The sequence below is a fragment of the Nylanderia fulva genome, unplaced genomic scaffold (assembly GCF_048542155.1).
Source record: "Nylanderia fulva isolate GAGA-0341 unplaced genomic scaffold, ASM4854215v1 Scaffold50, whole genome shotgun sequence".
In the NCBI taxonomy this organism is placed as follows: Eukaryota; Metazoa; Arthropoda; class Insecta; order Hymenoptera; family Formicidae; genus Nylanderia; species Nylanderia fulva.
The window spans coordinates 593,851-614,283 of NW_028190588.1; the positions used below are offsets into that span (position 1 = coordinate 593,851).

Sequence of the window (20,433 nt, forward strand, 5' to 3'; positions counted from 1 at the left end):
ATTCGAGGAGCGGCTAAAATGGTTAATTTCATCCAGGATAATTTCTAAACATCCTAACTGTTTCATTACAGTTGTACATCTATGCATATACGTCGTTGTAATGCTTTCGCAACTTTTATTACAGAATTACGGTATATAATTAAACTGCAAAATATTTCTCTGGATATAATTTGCGAAAGAAACTTTGTTTAAAAAATACACGCGTTTTACGCGTGCAGTATGCGCACCAATGTTCGCGCCGGAAATGAGGATTTACACTGTTCTTAACCAGCCGGCGAGTGGAAGGAATTATTTCAAAAAATATAATTACACGCGTACGGGTCCACATGGTACCGCAGGCTTCGTTATTCTCGTGTACTTTTATTGTTACGGAAAGTTGCCGTTTACACTGGCTAGAAATGTGAACAAATGAGATCGACATAAATTACATTTTCTTTCATCGTTATACATGCGTATAGCATGTCATTTCGTTAAAGATTATCTAAGTATAAATATATAATTAGGATAAGAATACATACATACATACGCCCATACGCACTGATACATATACACACACACACTCACACAAGCTGTGTCCAAAAAAAGAAATCGTAGAAAGAGAAAAAGTATCTCTTTTTACCGTACATAATTTTTATCGTATATTGTTTCTTTTTTGTAATCAGAGAGGAAGAAGGCGAAATATTCTTCGATATTATTGCATTTTGTTTGTGAAAAATTCATAGAAAGAATCGCGAATTTCAGTACTCAGTAGTTGGTACAAAATTTACTTAGTTAATCTAGGTTATTTTACAACAAAGAAAATGCCACTATCTATACTCCAGGCAGCTCGATGATTAATGATATAATTGAAGGCTATTGAAACATGATTCTTAATGGATATATGATTCAATCCGTCAATTCCCAGAATTCTTTATAGGCCTGAGAATCTATCCACCTTTGAAAAAGATATAAATCTTAGTATTTTAATTAAACTTAGTTATTTTATTTATATACAATTCAAAATTATATGTATAATTGTATATAATATACAAATATATACATATTTATTTTATATAATCAAATATATATAATTTATATAATTTATATAATTATATATATAATTATTTATATCTATATGTATATAATTTATATCATATTAATTTATATAAATTATATATAAAGCACTGACAATGTATATTATCATGCGTATAAAATATTTCTAATATTATAATACAGTATTCTTTTGCAATATTAAAACAGTTACGTTGAATTGTTTTCCGATTAAAAAAAAATTGTGCCACTTTTAATTACGATGATAGTTTAACTCTTGGTACTTAATCCGGATATTTATTTTCTATTGTTTGAAAAATACAGTCGAAATTTTATAATAATTAGTAAAAAGAAATTCATTCTACATTTCTGAATCTCTATAGCTGTACAAGTATATAATAATACGTAACGATGAAAAATGCATTAAAAAAAATCTACTCGTTTTCTCTCTCTCGATTACGTATGATAATGTGAAACATGCGTCTGAGGAAAGCGCGATTCGAAAATTCTCGGTATGCGAGAGAGTTATTCTCTCGTGATGCGGGAATGCATATTACACACACGTACGGTTTCCCAATCGTAGCCCATTGTCGCGAGCATGCCCGTCCGAGCGAAATTCCGGTCACGATCAGCGATCGAACAATGGATCCTTCAGAGATTGCGGGCAAATCGCCCCTTAGGGGCCTTTCGGGGCCCCTTGCTCGCGGGCCCGCGACAAACATTGTTCGCTTGGGGGACGAAACGGGATGAAAAGACAAGTGCACAATGAACGGGGAAGAGAAGGTGCGCGAACGACGACGAACAATGATCTTCCGGTATATCCGTACGGACGTGCATTAATCATGGCGGTGTGACGTCGGCCAATCGTCGCCGATGCGGCCTCGACAACGGCCTTGAAATATCGCCAGCTAGCATACCCCCGACGATTAACCGCCGTCGCCGATAATATAACTGCCTTCTGAAGGTTTATGGAGGACCGCCGCGCCCGACGAGATCTATTGCCAATTACATTATTGGCGTCTTCGCTCGAGCGCGGAAGTTTCAGCGTCCGATAATCGGACGGAGAGAGATTCCGATTCCCGCGGAAATAATCGCATCCTTCCGAAATTAAGCCCCCGGTGTCCCCGCGATGGATGAAAGGGTAATTAACGCCGGCACACTTTTCCGCGATACGTCGCGCCCGTAAATTATGTCGGTGAAATTTTAACGCGCTCCAGATGCGAATTTAATTAAACGATACTATATTTAGCGCGGTAATTAGCGCCGGAAAAAGATAACTTTTGCGCACGTATAAAACAAAATGGAAATTGTAAATAATGTACAGGTATAATCAGGAATACGCTTATATAATAATAAATTCGTTTTATTATTAGTTTATTGTATGTGTGTGTGTGCGTGTTATATTAATTTATTTGAGAGCTGAAAAATATTCAGCGAAACTATTGTATTTCCAGAATATAAATACACGCATAAAAGCGAGCTAATAGAGGAGTGAAATTTATAACTGCATGTTACACACTGTAAATGTATTCTAAACATATATAGTTATTACGTTCGCGAAATACAACGCGTTCTTTCCTCCCCCTCCAAAAAAAGCTTCGAAAACCAGATATTGCAATAAAACGTAATAACGAATAAATCAAAAAAGATACTGGTCAATACAATTCGATTGAACCAACCACGCTTTGCCAGGCATTTGTGCAAATCCCCACCGTATCACGCATTAGACACACGTATATATGCGCGACGTTGCGCAAAATGTAAAATACAAAACGCTGTAATGCATCAACAAACCCGATACGATCCCAGTATGAACGCGAGTGCGGTAAAGTGCACCTAACACAAAACTGACATTTCGAGGAAACAAAGACGGGAAACAGTGGTGGCCGCTTTTTGCAGTGCGGCGCATGTTTCGATAAATTTCTATTTTTTACTTTTTGATCCTCTCTCGTAACTATCAATCTCGACGGTGTATTCCCGAGCTATTTTGAAAATATCGTCCGTCGGATATGATTTTCTTTCGTTCTATTTAGGAGGATTATTGCGCGGCTAATAATGCGACGCGATTGTTTGCTCAACGACCGACTGCTTCACATGAGAATTTCGAGTCACGCGGCGTCCATTATTCTCGGTTTCAGTATGCGGAAGTTATTGGTAAGTAAGACGGTCCGAACCTGAGCATTATCTACCCACAGTAGTTCTCCATGGACTAAGGCTTTAACTTCGGAGTCGGGGATCCTCCGACCACAAAGCGAGGACGATAGTTTGGCTGGCTCGGTCCAGTATGCCATGTAGTTCGATTAGTTACATGGCTTGTAGCACGGCTTATGGTTAACGTCAAACGCTTAAAGCCAAACGCCCGCTGATCGTCTGCTGCATATGTATGCGCGTCTCATACTACTCCGAACGATCCTATGATCTGTCCACAAGTTCTTCCGGAACTCCCTCTCTAAACAATATCGTTCGTTGTGTTGGAACAACGAACCGCGAAAAGCCATCTTCGGGTATGAAAACTCGGTTTGTTCATCAACAGAGTCGAGAGAAAATCGTGACTAGACAGGAAATTTTAATTATTGAGAAATAATTGTGTCTTTTTTGTATCGACATTAATTCTTAAGAAAATGAAGAATTATATAATGTGAGATTTTCTTGCGACATTTATACACGTTAGAAAACACGAGATAAAACGAAATTTCGAGCAATCTTTTTTTCTCACGTTACACAATGCACGGTCGGATAGCTTGCTGCAACGAACAATGCGCCGTGTAAAATAGGAAGTCGCAAATAATGTCCGAAAAAATTCGGTTAACGAAACGAGAAATGATCTAACACGTGAATTTTATTCCAGCCGTCGGAAATTAAAGCGGACGTGGTTCGATTTTCTCTCATCCTCTCACCGTCTCTCGGCCTGAGGCTCTCGCCTTTAACAACGCGCGAGACAAAAATTTCAGCGAGCTCGTTTCTCATCCGCGGCTGCGCCGCTCGGCTTTTCTTTTCTTGTAACCCGGCACGTAACAAACGATTCGCAGGGTGTCGACTCGCAGCGAAATTTTCCTTTTATTACCATTACGCGTGTATATTTAACGGCCACAGTGAGACTCTTAATACATATGTGGAAGGGTAATATTTAAATTCGCAATCGAAATTGTGATCGCACGAATATGTAAAAGAGAGAATAATTGAAACGGATTCGTAAGAATTTCAAAATCTCTTTTTCATAAAATTATATATAATTAAATAGATGAAAAAATTGTCCTGACATATAAATTGACGTTATAGATTTTTAAATTTTTGTTGTTGCAGGTACCACGAGAAAACACTATCGAGCATCCGCCGATTTCGGCCATAAAGAGCGGGGGCATCCCGAATAGTTTGGGACTACGATTGGAAGGCTGAACCCCGGCACTTCATGGGCGACGGCAAACTGGTGAAAGTCAAATGCATCGCCGAGGTGGGCTCACGCAAGTTCGAGGCCGAACGCAAGTTCCAGCTGGCATACGTAAACAATCAAAGGCTCAGCGCAGGTGATCATATGCATGCGGCCGCGCGCAGCATCCGCACCGGCTTCCTAGCTAAACTGCTGACGGCGATCCTCGCCCTCGCCCTGCTCATGACGTGACCTACCGGTTTTCTTCTCGCGTGAGTCGGCCTCCACGAACGGAAATCACGTTGCAGCGCGCGTGCGCGATCGCTTCAGAAACGCGCGGCGGGTTCAGTGTCAGTTGTCCGATCCTTACGTATATAAAAAGTTAGGCTTAGCTATTAAGCGACGATACACTCGATGATTAATCGATCGACCGGCTCGCTCTCGATCTGAACGCGCTTCGCGACGATACATCACCGACAGATTCTTTGAGAGAAACACATAGAAAATGAAAATCTCGTTGAGACATAATCGTGATAAAAGAATAAATTCCTATTACCTAATTATTCCATGCGTATTAATTATTTAATTTGCAAATATATTAATTATTATTTTATTTTATATTGTTATGCTAATTATTGTTATATTTGATTTATCGATTTGTATCAAGAGTCGAGAGAGATCGATATTATTTGCGGCGTAAATTTTGAAGATAGAAAATTTCTTACATATTTGAAGCGACTTCCTAGATCAGTATTTCCCATTAGGCCGATACTTAACCAAAAGTTTCCCCGTAATTTTCGCAGTGGTTCCTCTTTCTCCCTTCGATTTCTCCTTATCATATTTAACTCCCAATCCTTTTAACGAGTTCCAGATCTAAAAGACTCCTTAAAGTTCTCCTCGATTACGGCCCATAGTCGTCATTAACTTTTCATTCGAGTTTTAAGTTTTACTGCTAATAGCAAATGTCGCAAGTCAGATAGAGCGAGCGCAAAGTTGTCGAATAATAATAACGATCAATGATACCTCGACAATTTAAGTTTCCAGATTTATATAATTCTCCCAGATTTATCTAATCTCCTCTATTTTCCCTTACATTTGTCAGATGGTTTTCCAAGTTCCCGATAACTATATAACATATATATATACAATTTAGTCTGCGCGCAAATTTTTGGAAAGTCACGCTCAATTCGTATTTTACTCTATTTTCGTAATAGAGTTTATTCTACTTTACTCCGACAATTACCGTCGTGGGGTTTAGACAGAACTAACTGTACGTACTTCATACAGCATGCACGTTGTACCGCGGAGATATAAATTCTAGTGCAGCGCGTGCAAATTCCGTTTTACGACACGCGTGAGATTAACTACTGAAACGCATATAAGTCGCCACAACTACGAAACACGCTTACGAATTATGTATAAATCAATAAATGGATTTACCGCATCGAGCTACCAACAAAAACGAGATTAATAATTCGGATATTAATCTCCGCATTGCAAAATTCGCGAGTGCGCTTGCAGTTATATACAGAGATACGAATAATAATTTTATTGAAAGAGAGGCTTCCTCTCTCCGTTGTACATATACAGTACGATCATGTAAAAATTTAAAATCTCGATTATTTCAACAAAAAACAATTTGTACGCCATTGGTACGACGTGAATAATGATTCGAGCATCGAAAATTCAACCATAGGTCTGCCCGTAATGAAAACATATAATGTCGAATTTAAAATTAGTATATCAATATTTTAATATCAAGGCGAAATTCATATTCGGCTAAAGACTTTTTAATTAACAACTTTTAATTGAATTTTTCTTTTTAAATTATTTTTAAAAATTCAATCAGAACGAATAAATACGAAATACGTATATTTTCCATATTCGCGACTAAAATTATTTTTCAATACGCGCGATTATTGTTTTAAAGAAGTAATATTTTTATACGGTCTTAAAGCCTGCATATAACATTTTCCATGGACGCACAATTGGGCAAAATATTTCGGCGAACGCGTCACGTACGATCATCCGACGATTTTCACTTTGCCGGATTCTAGCCCGGTTCAGTTGTGCAGTTTCATGTGTGTTTCGTCGCTGACGGCAGAAAGCGTTTGGTCGCGAGAAGCGAGCACGGGCGTACGAGCATGAAGTAAAGGAGAAAATCCTAAGAGATGATTCTGCGAGAGATAAAGAGAGAGAGAGAGAGAGAGACGGTTCATTCGACCGCTCTCTCTCTCTCTCTCTCTCTCTTTAGAGAGAACGCTACAAAAAGAAGAGTAAGCGTGACAGGAAAGTAAGGGAATGCGAGTGAGAGAGCAAGTACGATACACAGAGAAAGTGAAACAGAGCTCGTACGAAGAAGCAAAGAGAAAAAATGCAGCAGAATGAGCAGGGAGAAACATTGTGTGTGATCCAGGACGGAGACGCGAAGTTTGACTTCAAGAATGAAAGTAGGTGTGATATTATATAGTATCTAAGATATGACTCGCGTGCGTTTGTCTCCCGAAAAGCGGCCATCTCCGTCTCTGATTCTCTTCTCTCCCTTCTTACTTCTTGAAAGTATATCGATATTGTATAAATTCCTTATCTCATTGTGAATGATTTTCTTTCGACAAAATGGGATAGGATTTTGTCGCGAGATTCTCTTCACTGTCTCATTTAAATTCGCACAAAGTTTAATGACAAAATGAGAGTGGAGGGTACATTTAATTTTTCTCTAATTAATTCCAAATCGATTCCGTTCGCTGACAATCAGCTGTTTACTTGACAAATACAAATCACTATACCGTGAATAAGCGAAGATGGCCGACTTTCGAAGAAAGCGAGTAACTAATGGAAATTAATGGATGCTGAAGCGCGTGCACGAGTGAAAACGTGAGAATTAACGCGACTGGCCTCGCTGCACATATCACAACACCTACATACACGTTAATACGTGCTTAACATACACGCAACATCACGCACATATACACATACCGACGCGCATACATACATACGTTTGGATTAAGAGATAGAAGGAGCAACCAACCCCCGCAGGGTGCGCAGGATACGCATATATCACGAGACGGTTTCCTTTTGATCGCTATCGCTCATCGACCCGAGCGTTATTTATTGGCTGTAATAATTTACGAGTTCGAGAGGCAGAGAGAGAGAGAGAGAGAGAGAGACATGCTCTACCGCGCGCATAAACGTCGCTTCCGGGGATGATATTCGACCGAATCATTGTATCTGTGTGCGTAACATCTATGTGGAATTCACAAAACATTTTGCCGCGCCTATTCAAGAGCCATTCCCAATAAAAGTGCCAATACTTTTCTCGCGCATCGTTCTTTCCACATTCCGGATATACGCGCAACAAAAGAATTGTAAAAAATTGTGCTAAACAGTAATTCTCATCAATATATCATTTACTACCATTAAAAAGTTCATTATAAATATTAGAATATCGAATTGTCTAAGATAATGCTGTTAAGTTTAAATAAACTTTGATTTTATAAAATAAAATGCGACACTGAAGTTTACGGAGAACAATTTATTCTTTTGGATAAACCGAAAAAAGATTGAAGATGGAATAAACTTATCGCGTTCACACACGAAGTTTCGTTAACGATAAACTATTTATCAAAGTAGCTCAAGTTTGCAATAAAGGTAATTCGATCACGTATTTTTACAACCATTATCGCATTCATGCACAATTATTACTTTTGTACCATTTAAATATATCGGGGATAATTTACTATACTAACTCGATATCGCGCCGCGGTTAATTTTTCCAATTAAGCAATTTGTGCACAATTTCATGAATTATTTTACGGAATTTACATGTATATCAAAACAAATGTGTTAAGTGTTATATTATCGCGAGATTCATTTTCCTAATTAAATAATTTAATTGTAATGCTATTTACTCTGCAAAATTATTATTGTCTTCTATTTCCAACCAATAATGCCACCTATATTTTATCAATTTTACAAATAATTCGAGCATAATAATTCTCTAGAATGATATCCGAATCGGTCGGTAAAATTATATGATATTGTTTAAACAATATCAATCGATCGTGAGCATAAGTTACATCGTCGAAAGTTACCTATGTTTACTTAACGTTACTGGTGTCGCGAAACGCAGCTGGTCTCAAGTGAATGTCTAAATCGACAGTGGTAGGAATTTTCTTCGCTCCACGATCGATCGATATCCCAATTTTATGGCCCGTCGAATCGCGAAAGCCGGAGGCAGATTCGAGGATCCTTCTTGCCGGTTAGATCCCTCACATTCTTTAGAAAGACTTCAATGAATTCCTAGTAAACTTAAACGCAGTAAATGGTTTCCGACGACAAAAGCTACTCTTCAAAATTTTTGTCAGGTTCTTTATATTTTGTTATGCAGAACAAAACTGAACTTTTGTAAATCGAGAGTTCATTTTACTCACATATAAAATTTATATAGATATATCTCTCGACGTTTTAAAAAAAATTATATAAACTTTCATAGTATAAATTCAGAACTAGCATTAATTAATAATTATTTGAATAAATATGAATTAGATAGAAAGAATAATATATCCAAAATTCTGTATGATTGGAAAGAAAACTTTAATACGTGTAATGTGTAATAAAAAACTGCAAGATTTATCTACGAAGATATTTTGATAGCACAGATCGATATTTCAATTTTACAGTCTGTCGAGCACCAAAATTCAAAGACGCGCGAGACTTCAACCAAAGAATGTCCTCGAGATCTCGCTTGGATCCCGCAAATTTGCGTCTTGTCGTAGAATCCTTTACTGGATTCCTCGAGGAAACTTTATCTCTCTTCGTGTGTGTTGTTGAATCTTATTTTTACGGATGAAGCAAAGCTCAAAACAATATTTCCCAGAAAATTTATGATCCGTTTTCTTTGTTTGTCAATTAAATGTACGAACTCGTACAAAATTCATATCTCGACCACAGAAAACTGCCATTTCAGCTCAAAATATATTCTAACATTTTTCGATTTCCCATACTTCTCAATTTATCTCTTTCAATGTAAAAAAATGAAAAGGACGTACTGAATCGAGATTATAATACAATCCTGGTCAGGAAAACTGTAATCTCTTAGCCATCCAAGTAAACACTGCCAAGGGAATTTATTCGGGAACATATATGTATTATACAAGAGTATTTTGTAAAATTTTTAAAACGAGCATTTATTAATAAAAAAAAGTTCGCGTTAAAATTTTTCTAATCAGCTGATAGAAAGATCGCATTTATGTCTAGAAAAGAGAATTCTGAATCCTTCAGGGAAAAAGATCTAAAAATGCGTATATTAAAATCAATCTTCTTTGAAAGAAGAAGGAAAATAAGTGCAAAGCCATTTTTACAGATCTACATATTCCCATACACATCGTTCGAAGGGTTAACAGTCGTAAACTTTTCTTCTATTCCCCGAGTTTCATCCGAGCGTGTCGGCGAATCCGATAAAATCGTGGATCGAAGAGCAAAGCGATAGTCCTTTGTATAGGCACGATCGATACCTCGATTTTATGGACCGACGAGCGCCGAAAGCCCACGTATTCGGAATGCGCTTTCCCTCTCTCTCTCTCTCTCTCTCTCTCTCTTCACTTCGCACGTTTTCTACTTTCCTTTCGTTACTTGATCACACACAAATCCCACGATCGCATCGTACAAAGTACGACGGTCTTAAGAAGTCCGAGAAAATGGACCACGTATTTTTACGCTATTTATATATTTTCACTTGCTTGAATAACGTGAACTTTAGTTTCGATAATCGATCGAATTATCGATTGTGTTTGCGGATCGAAATTTCATACAAACATCCTGCGGGTACCAGCACAGTGTAACACAGTAATTACGCGCGCGCATCAATACAAGTATACTTATACAAAACATACGCTGCCGGTCTACGAGAGCGTTAGATAGGAAACAAAGAGCCCCTTTTAGCGATACAGCGTTTAACATGTTAATCAATAAAGTATTAATTTAATTAATTCAAGTGTTAATCCCCCCTGTAATTATAAGGGTGCACCCTCGCGAGCCACAATCGAATCTCGTTAGCACGTGTAGCGTATTCATTCGATGTAATCGTGGATCGCGAAGGTCCGTTAGGAAGGGCCGCGGGATTACGATCGAGTTGGATTAAACTTCTCTGAAAACTCGAGATCCCCAATTATCCTCCGTTGCATTAAGAATTGTCAGCTTTCTGAAGAAGCGAGGTGATTTTCCTCTCTTCTTTTCTCTCCCTAGCTCTCTCTCTCTCCCCTAATAAAATGAAATTAACGTTTCTCTCTTTCTACTTTTCTTCCAGATAATCAAAACTACATCAATTTGTACTAACTTGCTCTTCGTGGTAAGTTTAAATCGATCGAATGATTTCGGTCAACTAGGTAGAATTATTGACACTATAGGAGGAAAATATGGGTTACGTAAAAATCTGTCAAATGTGAAATAGAATAGTAAAATCCAACACGAACGAATCCACCTTCTACTTGTCGCATTTCGTATTTTCAAGCTCACGGATGCACTATTGCGGTTTTATGGCAACTTAAGTAAAAATTGTGCTAGGGATACTATAGCGTGATCACGATGAAAGATTAAAGTAATACTATATAGTTAAGATATATAACGCGCACAATATGTTCCATCGCGTATCAATTTATAAAAACAATTTTAATTAAATTTGTGAAGTATATTTTTTTCTCAACAAAAATTGTACAAAAAATAATCGAGACTTAATTAATTATATATATATATATATCAAAATAATATTTATTTTCAATCAAATTTCTCTAAATTGGATCTCAAAATGTTGTTGATAATTTAAAATATTCTATGTGAATTATGTCACATTAAAAAGATACGAGAAGGAGAAACGATGGCGATGGAACATCTTGTATCTACGTACGCATTTAAGAGAAGCGATCTCGCGATGCGGAAAGAATACTCAATTAACTTTTCGATTAAGCGCGGTCGGCGATTAGGATAATTGACCATACACCATGGTGCGAGAAGGCGAGAACAGTAAATATTCTTCATGCAATGTAAGCATGCATAATGTGAGGACCTCCGGGGAAGGATGAGGAGAGAAAATTCAATCGCGTGTGTAAATACGCGAGCGCATACTATGCGTGCGATTGTGCACACGCGTACCGGCGTGCCTGCGAGGCAATTAAATGTTTAAAGTGTAATGCACAGAAACGCATGGACGTTTATATACGTTTATGTAAGTAACATTAATTATAAGATAAATATATTGATGAAAAAGAAGAGAAAATTCAAAGATTATATATATATATATATATAAATATGAAGAAAAAATATAGATATACATATATATATTATATATATATATATATTGCAATAATTGCCACTGTAAGTTGTCGGAGTGTTTTACGCGTACATATATATATATATTGTATATCATTGGATATATTTTATAGGTTAGACCATACGTTTTTGCTAAACCGATGAATCGAGCGATGAAGTTATTACACGACAACGTACATCTTATATCGATATTATGATTATTATTAAGGAACGGCACCTTTCTTTCTAGCTTTTCGTCGATACATCTGAGTAAGTATCTATACCTATTTACTGTGTTTACTGTGATAACATATGTATTACTTTTGTCGACGCGTTCACACGATTTATATTCGTACATTTCTCCGATAAATTACATCATTCGCGCTCGTCTCTACATAGATTTACCTAGATTTATGTCACGTCGAAATAGCTGTGATTTACCGATTGATTTATAATCCTTATTCTCTTAGGAAGATTATTACGATATAGCATATTAAATAAATTGGACGAATTAAACACGACTTCGAATATCATGTAAATGCACCAATCTTACATTTCTTTGTCCCTTATCCAAGACTTACTTCGCGCTTGCAATTTCAATGAGATTCAAAACAACTCTCTGTTTCTTATTTTTTCATTTAATATAAGATAATTGATAATATTTATTTTTTTTTTGATAAGATAAATATTTCCAAATTTTCCAATTCTTTTATATTTCTATTTTCTAATTCGCAGAAATTTTTATTTTGAAGATAAATAATATGTTAAGAATTCAATATATCTAAAAAACGCATAAAAAAGAGAAACTAATTTTTTTACTCAAATATTTTATAAAAATTTAAGCAAATACAATTTCTGGGAGATTACATTAGTCTATAAAAAACGATCGTAAATGAGATCGAAACCGATAAAAATCCACGTGTGATCATGTGAACGTGATGATGTTATTAAACTCAGTTACGATCTCTATTATCTGCCACATTAAGTTAAAAAAGAACTTTGACACCATAACGAGGTTTCATTTCGATGTCTCACGTTACATTTCAATTTTTATTTTTTGGAACAATAAGTCGATAAAAAATAAAATAACATCAATTGCATCAAATTCAAAAAATGAACAACATGCTTTGGTATATAAAAAATACTTAGAATAACATGTTTTATCGATAACAAATTAATAGAAATGAATAAAAAAATAAAAATATATTATTTTTGTAAACAAATTCTATCTTGTAAAGTACAATAGAAAGGATATTATTTTTTATAAGTGCATTTTTAAATTTAAAATACTGCAAGATCGTTATTAAACGTGAGAAAAATCTGAGTTTATAATCACGGGGAGCGAGTTAAACTTCAAGAAATTAGTCGATAATAAAAAAGTTGCATTCAATATTATTCGGCATGCTGTAAATAAATCATCTCGACTTATCGCGGACGTTTTTGCACGTATCTTCGGTACACCATCTGCGAGTATTCGCTTATATTGCGATTGTTTCTTGTGTGAGAAACCGAAATACGCTACTTGGGCAAAACGCAAAACGCCGCAGTCGTAAAAACGGCAAACGTGACTGGAGCGTTACGCGCGCGACGAAGATTACGGGAAGAAAACGGAAGTGGATTCGGCATAATGCGGGCTGGCGCAAGCGCACTCCGGCGTGTGCACATTATTTTTGCGCTTACCGTGGGGGTGTGTCGGTGGATAGGATGTACATCTGCATGCAATTCCGCGCGCGAGAATACCGCATACGCGCAAAGAACGGCACTCGCATCTTAGATGCATCGTACATACAAATGCGATGCAATAAAAATAAACCGTCCTTTACTTATACATGTACGCCTATACACGAGATATAAACCGCAGCTCCATCAGCTGTCTCATTAACCAAAGCAAAGTTCAAAAAAACATTTAGCTGTTCAATTATTTATAAAAGTTTATTATTTAACGGTATAGCTATTGTTTTAAAATACTTTATAAAGAAAAAGAAAAAGGGAGAGAGAACGAGATTCAATTTGTAAAGGTTTTTTTTTCGTCGAATAAAAATAATATAATGTCTTTTCCACCCAATTTTTTCAAATTTTATCGGAGATTCTATTTGGAAAATTTGGAAAAATTTAACTCATATATTTGCGCCAGAAAATTATTCGTAATCTTTTGTGTCAGTGTATTCTCTTGCATGCTTTGTGCATTCTTTGCATCCCTTACGCCGGTCATGAATACGCAATCTTCTAGTTTGCACACCGCAGAAAGAATCCGGTACACCGTGATACACAGATTGCGAAAGCCCACCCGACAAATTCCTATCGTTTATACGTGCCACTGGATCTCGATACCGGAAAGCATTATCGGTGATGACATTAAAGGCGTGTTACCGGAGACTCGAAGCAAACGACATTCGATATCTCTGAAATCGTAACACCGTTTTAAATTGCCAGCTGCAATTTGCGCATGACTAAGCGTCACAATGCTTTCCTTGTATCATATATCAAAGGATATTATCAATAAATACCAATCAAACATAAACTATGATTATTGCCGTTTCGCAAACGTAATATCGCGTGTTATCCTTGATGTATCATAAATATCAATTCATTGTTTTATCAAATATCACACAATCGATATATCAACGTACATAAAGATAATTTACAATAAATAAAATATATATCAGAATAATAAAATACGCTACAAATTAAAGGATTTTAATGTGGATTAAAAAACACGGAGATAAACAAAAAAATAAATAAAAAAATAGGTCTCAAAATTAGATCATAAAAATTCATACGATAATAATATGATATAATACGATATAATAATTTGACCGAATTTGATGATATCGCAGAGACGTAAAAATGATATAAATTTTAAATATCACCGTACCACACATCCAATGGCAATGATGCGCGAAAATAAAGATGAAAACGGAAGAACAACAAAGAATCGCAAACTTTGGCAATACGGCAAAATTCGCAAACTGCGGCAAACCTGCCGGTTGAGTAAAGGCACGAAAAAGTTTGTATCTTAAACTCGGTGAGAGCGACCGAGTAAAAAAGCCTCCGTACGAACGAAACTTGGAATTTTAAGGGTAAACCGTGAAGATTTACATAACCATATAAACGTTCGCGCACGTTTCGGTTGGATCGATTAGGGACTTCGCGCGTAAGAATACATGTCTTATCGTAAGTTCACCGAACTGTATAAAATCTAATCAACCTTAGTATTTATATGGAGAAATATTAGTTTTTCTTAAATTATCGTATTATTATATATTAAATAATAATAATAATAATATTTATTTCATATAATCATATTTATCTAAAATAATAATTAAACTCTATAGAGAATCTGATTAAATAAGCTTTAGAGATTTTTTCTGAATTTATGTATGATGTTAGAATTGCAACGCGCTTCAATATACCGAGGTAAGAAATAAACTGATCGATCGCAATGTATTACGTTTGTAGAATGCACATTGCACGAATCCGGTAAGCAAATAAGAAAGATGAATGTTACGACTAATGAGGTGTAACAAGTACAACCGGGCAACAACAAGTGAAATTGGGCGCTACAATATGCACACGGTTTTGTATATCGCGTGTCGATTTTACGTCATACATTACACAACATGTAATGCAATCGCGTTTGCGACAGCAAGAGATTAATGACCAAGATCTGCATCAAACAACCGGTTCTTTAGATCACGCAAATGCAACATGCCCTTCTTCATTGGAAATAATGTTTATCTTTTTTTCTACAATTATTATGTAGATTATGTAGATCAAATTAATAAAACATTACATTGCGTAAAATTACTCTCTCTCTTCCATACAATGAAAAAAAGAACTAATTAATGGTAAAGATGTTTACAAAAGATAGTATCGAGTCACATTTTTATATTTTACATATTGTATATATGTATATATATCATTTAAAAGATATACTATAATATAACATATAGCGCTTTAGAATTACGATTTTAGAGATAAATTAACAAATATCTTATAATACAAGTAAATTAATAATTAAATAAATAATTCGACTCACATTTCAGCTATTCTCCTGCACAGCAGCAAAGTTGTGAACTGTAAAATATAAATACATAGAAATTATATAGTGAAATATAAAATAATTTATATTTTAAAAAGTAAAATTAATTATTTACATTGAGTTTTTTAAGTAAAGTAAAAATTTAATTAATGCTAAATTAATAATACCTAATCAAAACATCACATACCAATGCTCAAGCTCGTATGACAATAAAAACAATGATAAATTATTAAATTAAGGCCATGTGTAACGAGCATCAATACGATATTATTTTATTATTGAGAAGAAAATTCTTAATTTGAAATAATAATTATACAAACGTTTCGAGCTCTACTTGCTCCTCTTCAGTGCGCAAAAAAATAGTGATAATAAATAACGATAATAAATAAATACATAAAATTCTAATAAAAAATCCGCAATACATAGTCAATATAAGTTATATAGTTGAGTCATAGTTAAAACGCAAAATATATTTACAATGAATTGAGACCATTAAAATAGTTCAACAAAGTAAGAACCCAATTAGAAGCAGAATGATTCGTCCGGTTATTCATAAAATATATTAGAATTATTAATAAAAACTTGGAGTGACACTTATACATTACTCCAAATGAACCACTTATCGTTATTTGACGAAAGTCCCTCGATCTGGCAATGATTATGTTCATCTTCTCCAAATTATTTGATATTTGTTAACTGAATTTAAAGAATTTATTCAATTGTAAAATAGGATTCCACTAATGTGTATGTGAAAAAAAGATTAAAAATTATAAATTAAACTAACTACTAAAATATTGAACCTTTATGCTTACAAATTGTTCCGAATAACTTGAGATGACGATGCTTCTAATTGTTGTTGGTCTTATTGTTAGTACTTGACTGTTGTCTAGTCTTTTAAAAAGTCGAATAAATAGGTGTCAGATCTCACAAAATAAACATTTACATAAGTCTAAAAATTCGATATTTCTTCTAGAATGTCGAAATACGCGTTGTTAAGCAATTCGGTGTCTGTGTTATTATTTATACCATGCCTTTGTTCCTTGATGTGTATCATTTCCGAGATAAGTCTTTTATAATAATTAGATTCAATATCAAGTATTTTAACGTTATCCCAATCAAACCTCACCCTACCTCAAACATCACCTTATGTGCCATAAAATAGGAGTAATTTATAATCTTATTAATAGGGCATTGTTATTATCTCATCCCATATATCATAAGAAAAATTTAGAATTGTGTATTAAAATATTATTGGACAACGGTTACCCTATTCATTTAATCTTTAAAGAAATAAATAAGAGAATAAGAGTTTTAAACAATGGTCAGTTTAACAACAATAGAAAAAAAGAAATTGCAGAAGATAATAGCAAGAAAAAATTTTTCGTCATTCCATACATTAATAACATTTCTGAGACAATAGCATCGACAATAAAAAAATCAGATTTTAGAGTAGGATACCGTTGTCTAAATAATCTTAACAAATTAATTAAAGTCCACAAGGACAAAAACGTGCATAACAATAATAATAATGTTGTCTACAAAATTAATTGTAAGAATTGTGAAGCTTCGTATGTTGGGCAAACCAAAAGAAAATTACGCACTAGACTAAAAGAGCATATGAATAATATTAAATTTGATTCCTCCAAGCATTCTGTGGTCTCTGAACATATTATGGATAAAAAACATGCTTTTGATTGGGATAACGTTAAAATACTTGATATTGAATCTAATTATTATAAAAGACTTATCTCGGAAATGATACACATCAAGGAACAAAGGCATGGTATAAATAATAACACAGACACCGAATTGCTTAACAACGCGTATTTCGACATTCTAGAAGAAATATCGAATTTTTAGACTTATGTAAATGTTTATTTTGTGAGATCTGACACCTATTTATTCGACTTTTTAAAAGACTAGACAACAGTCAAGTACTAACAATAAGACCAACAACAATTAGAAGCATCGTCATCTCAAGTTATTCGGAACAATTTGTAAGCATAAAGGTTCAATATTTTAGTAGTTAGTTTAATTTATAATTTTTAATCTTTTTTTCACATACACATTAGTGGAATCCTATTTTACAATTGAATAAATTCTTTAAATTCAGTTAACAAATATCAAATAATTTGGAGAAGATGAACATAATCATTGCCAGATCGAGGGACTTTCGTCAAATAACGATAAGTGGTTCATTTGGAGTAATGTATAAGTGTCACTCCAAGTTTTTATTAATAATTCTAATATATTTTATGAATAACCGGACGAATCATTCTGCTTCTAATTGGGTTCTTACTTTGTTGAACTATTTTAATGGTCTCAATTCATTGTAAATATATTTTGCGTTTTAACTATGACTCAACTATATAACTTATATTGACTATGTATTGCGGATTTTTTATTAGAATTTTATGTATTTATTTATTATCGTTATTTATTATCACTATTTTTTTGCGCACTGAAGAGGAGCAAGTAGAGCTCGAAACGTTTGTATAATTATTATTTCAAATTAAGAATTTTCTTCTCAATAATAAAATAATATCGTATTGCTCGTTACACATGGCCTTAATTTAATAATTTATCAAAAATTTAATTTTTTCTCTAATAAATAATCTAAATAATAATTTTTTACACAATATATACAAATATTTTATAATCTATAAATATTAAACAAAATAATGCATAAAGAATGTAACATGTAAATATGAGTATTTAATTAAACTTAAATGAAGAATATAATAAATAAATAATAATATGATAAAATAATTAATAATTAAATTAATCACCATCATAGTCGTCCCGCTGTTGCCTGATGCCGCCCCGGGGTCTCCTCGTAGAAGACGCACTTGTACTTCGAAACACTTGCACTCGCGTTATTTTTTTTTCGTTCGCGACGCGCGGCGACGCTCGGGTTTTAATTATCACATTTTCGATGCGTTTTACAAAGCGAGAAAATCGCGGGAGCCTATTCGCGTGCGAATAAACCGATGCTTCATTTTCGCGTCGCCGCTTTTCTCAAAGCCTACTTATCGGAGGGTCCTTATCGAACGACGAAGACGACTTCCCCGCGACGCACTCAGAAGTCGCCGATATTCCAAAATTGAGAACAACACTTCATTATATGTTTTATATTTCTCACCGTAATTTAATGTTCTCATCGCGCGCTTTCGGGAGAACATTAATATTTCAAAAATTATATTTTAAATATATAATAATAAATATTATTATAAAATAATAAAGATATTGTATTCAGAGTAACTAATATTAAAAAACATTTCCGTCTTCTCCTCTCGAAAACTATAATATTGTATATTTTTATGCGTAAATACAAATCTGTAAATTAAAATCGTGTTTTAAACAGCATAAAATAGACAACATTGTGAAATTTTAGCAAAGTTGGAAAAGACTCTTTCAGTATTATCAAAATTTCTGAAGAAACATAAGTCATTAAATATGAAATTAAGTCTTAAAAGAAACTCGCATAATACACGTTTCGCCACAATACCGTATTTCTTCGCGAAAGAAACGCGGTTAAACACCGATGAAGCGTAGACCGGAGATAATTCGCGCATTATCCCGACGTCGCAATCACGCGTAACGCTATTAAGGCTCGTTTCGCGCGTCAGTATTAATTCATCCCCCTGGTAGCACGACGGGGTAGCATCGGAAATTCCGCGCGCTACCCGCGTCAACGCGATTAGGGTTGTTTCGTCATGCATTTTCTCACGGTCGTTTCATCGTGCTCCTGCAAACCGCATAATAAATAACAATGCCGGAGCATTAAGCAATCTACGATCCGCGTTATTTCGCAGCTATACAAATATACGGCAGCTAGCTTTAAATAGTTGAATAAACAAAATAATAAGTATAAATCAAATAAAAGTATATATTAAATAAAATGAAAATTGTTGGCTATTCCAGTTATTATATTACATTTGTCTAAAATCTATTTCCTGAATAAAAACAATCAAATAATAGAGCAGTAGCTATAATTGATCACATCTTAATGTTAATTTTTATTTCTGTCACTGACCTCTTAAATTCGCCAATCACGATCAAAAATGACAAACTGATGATTTAAAAAAACGCAAAATTTTGCCATCATTATTTAACCCAAATTTATTCACTAATTTCTCGAATCGTTAATCCGTTGCATTAAAGTCAATGCAAACAGCCAGCAGCTCTGAACCGGGCACAATTCACGAATATTAAAATTATAATATATGTTAGAACTCACGGTTTTCAACGGTTGCTGCTGCATTTCTGGAACATGCATTCTCCATATAGCCCCTCCTTCACTGGTCGCAGTATATGCACTCGCGCTCGCAACGCGCGTGATATTCTCATTACAATGGAGCTGAAAAATTTACGACTAAATGACAACTGCACAGTTTCCACGAATTTATAATTTAAATATCATACACGTACTAATTGCGAAATGAAAACAAGAATTATATAAAGAGCACACATACATAAATGTAAGATAAATATTTAGTTTAATATCTCGAGTGAACGTGTGAAACATTCAATCAATAAGATTACGACAATCGCTATCAACATATCCACGAGCAAATTTAATCGCCACAATTTCAGTATTTTACACACTACTCGCTTGCACGACATTATACGCGAGTAAATTCTTGTTATTGTTTAATCCAGCAATAATATCGACTTAATGCGCAGAGATAAG

General features: G+C 34.6%; 1 long non-coding RNA gene and 1 pseudogene across 7 annotated transcripts in view; one reads left to right on the forward strand and one right to left on the reverse strand.

The window, feature by feature from the left end:
- LOC114933954 (uncharacterized) overlaps positions 1-6,620 on the forward strand; it is a 213,350-nt pseudogene extending 206,730 nt beyond the window's left edge. Inside the window, exon 5 of the transcript XR_014925714.1 lies at positions 4,333-6,620. The product of XR_014925714.1 is annotated as an uncharacterized LOC114933954 (transcript). The remainder of the gene's footprint in view (positions 1-4,332) is intronic.
- Positions 1-20,433, reverse strand: part of LOC114933958 (uncharacterized) — a 187,222-nt gene that overhangs the window by 124,047 nt on the left and 42,742 nt on the right. For 4 of the 6 annotated variants that reach the window (XR_014925717.1, XR_014925716.1, XR_014925718.1 and 1 more), the window contains exons 2-3: positions 19,981-20,100; positions 15,738-15,775 (exon numbers count right to left, since the gene is read on the reverse strand). This is a non-coding gene — a long non-coding RNA (uncharacterized LOC114933958). Of the gene's footprint in view, positions 1-15,737; positions 15,776-18,529; positions 18,999-19,980; positions 20,101-20,433 lie in introns of those variants that run through there. The other 2 variants (XR_014925719.1, XR_014925715.1) reach the window with 2 other exon arrangements.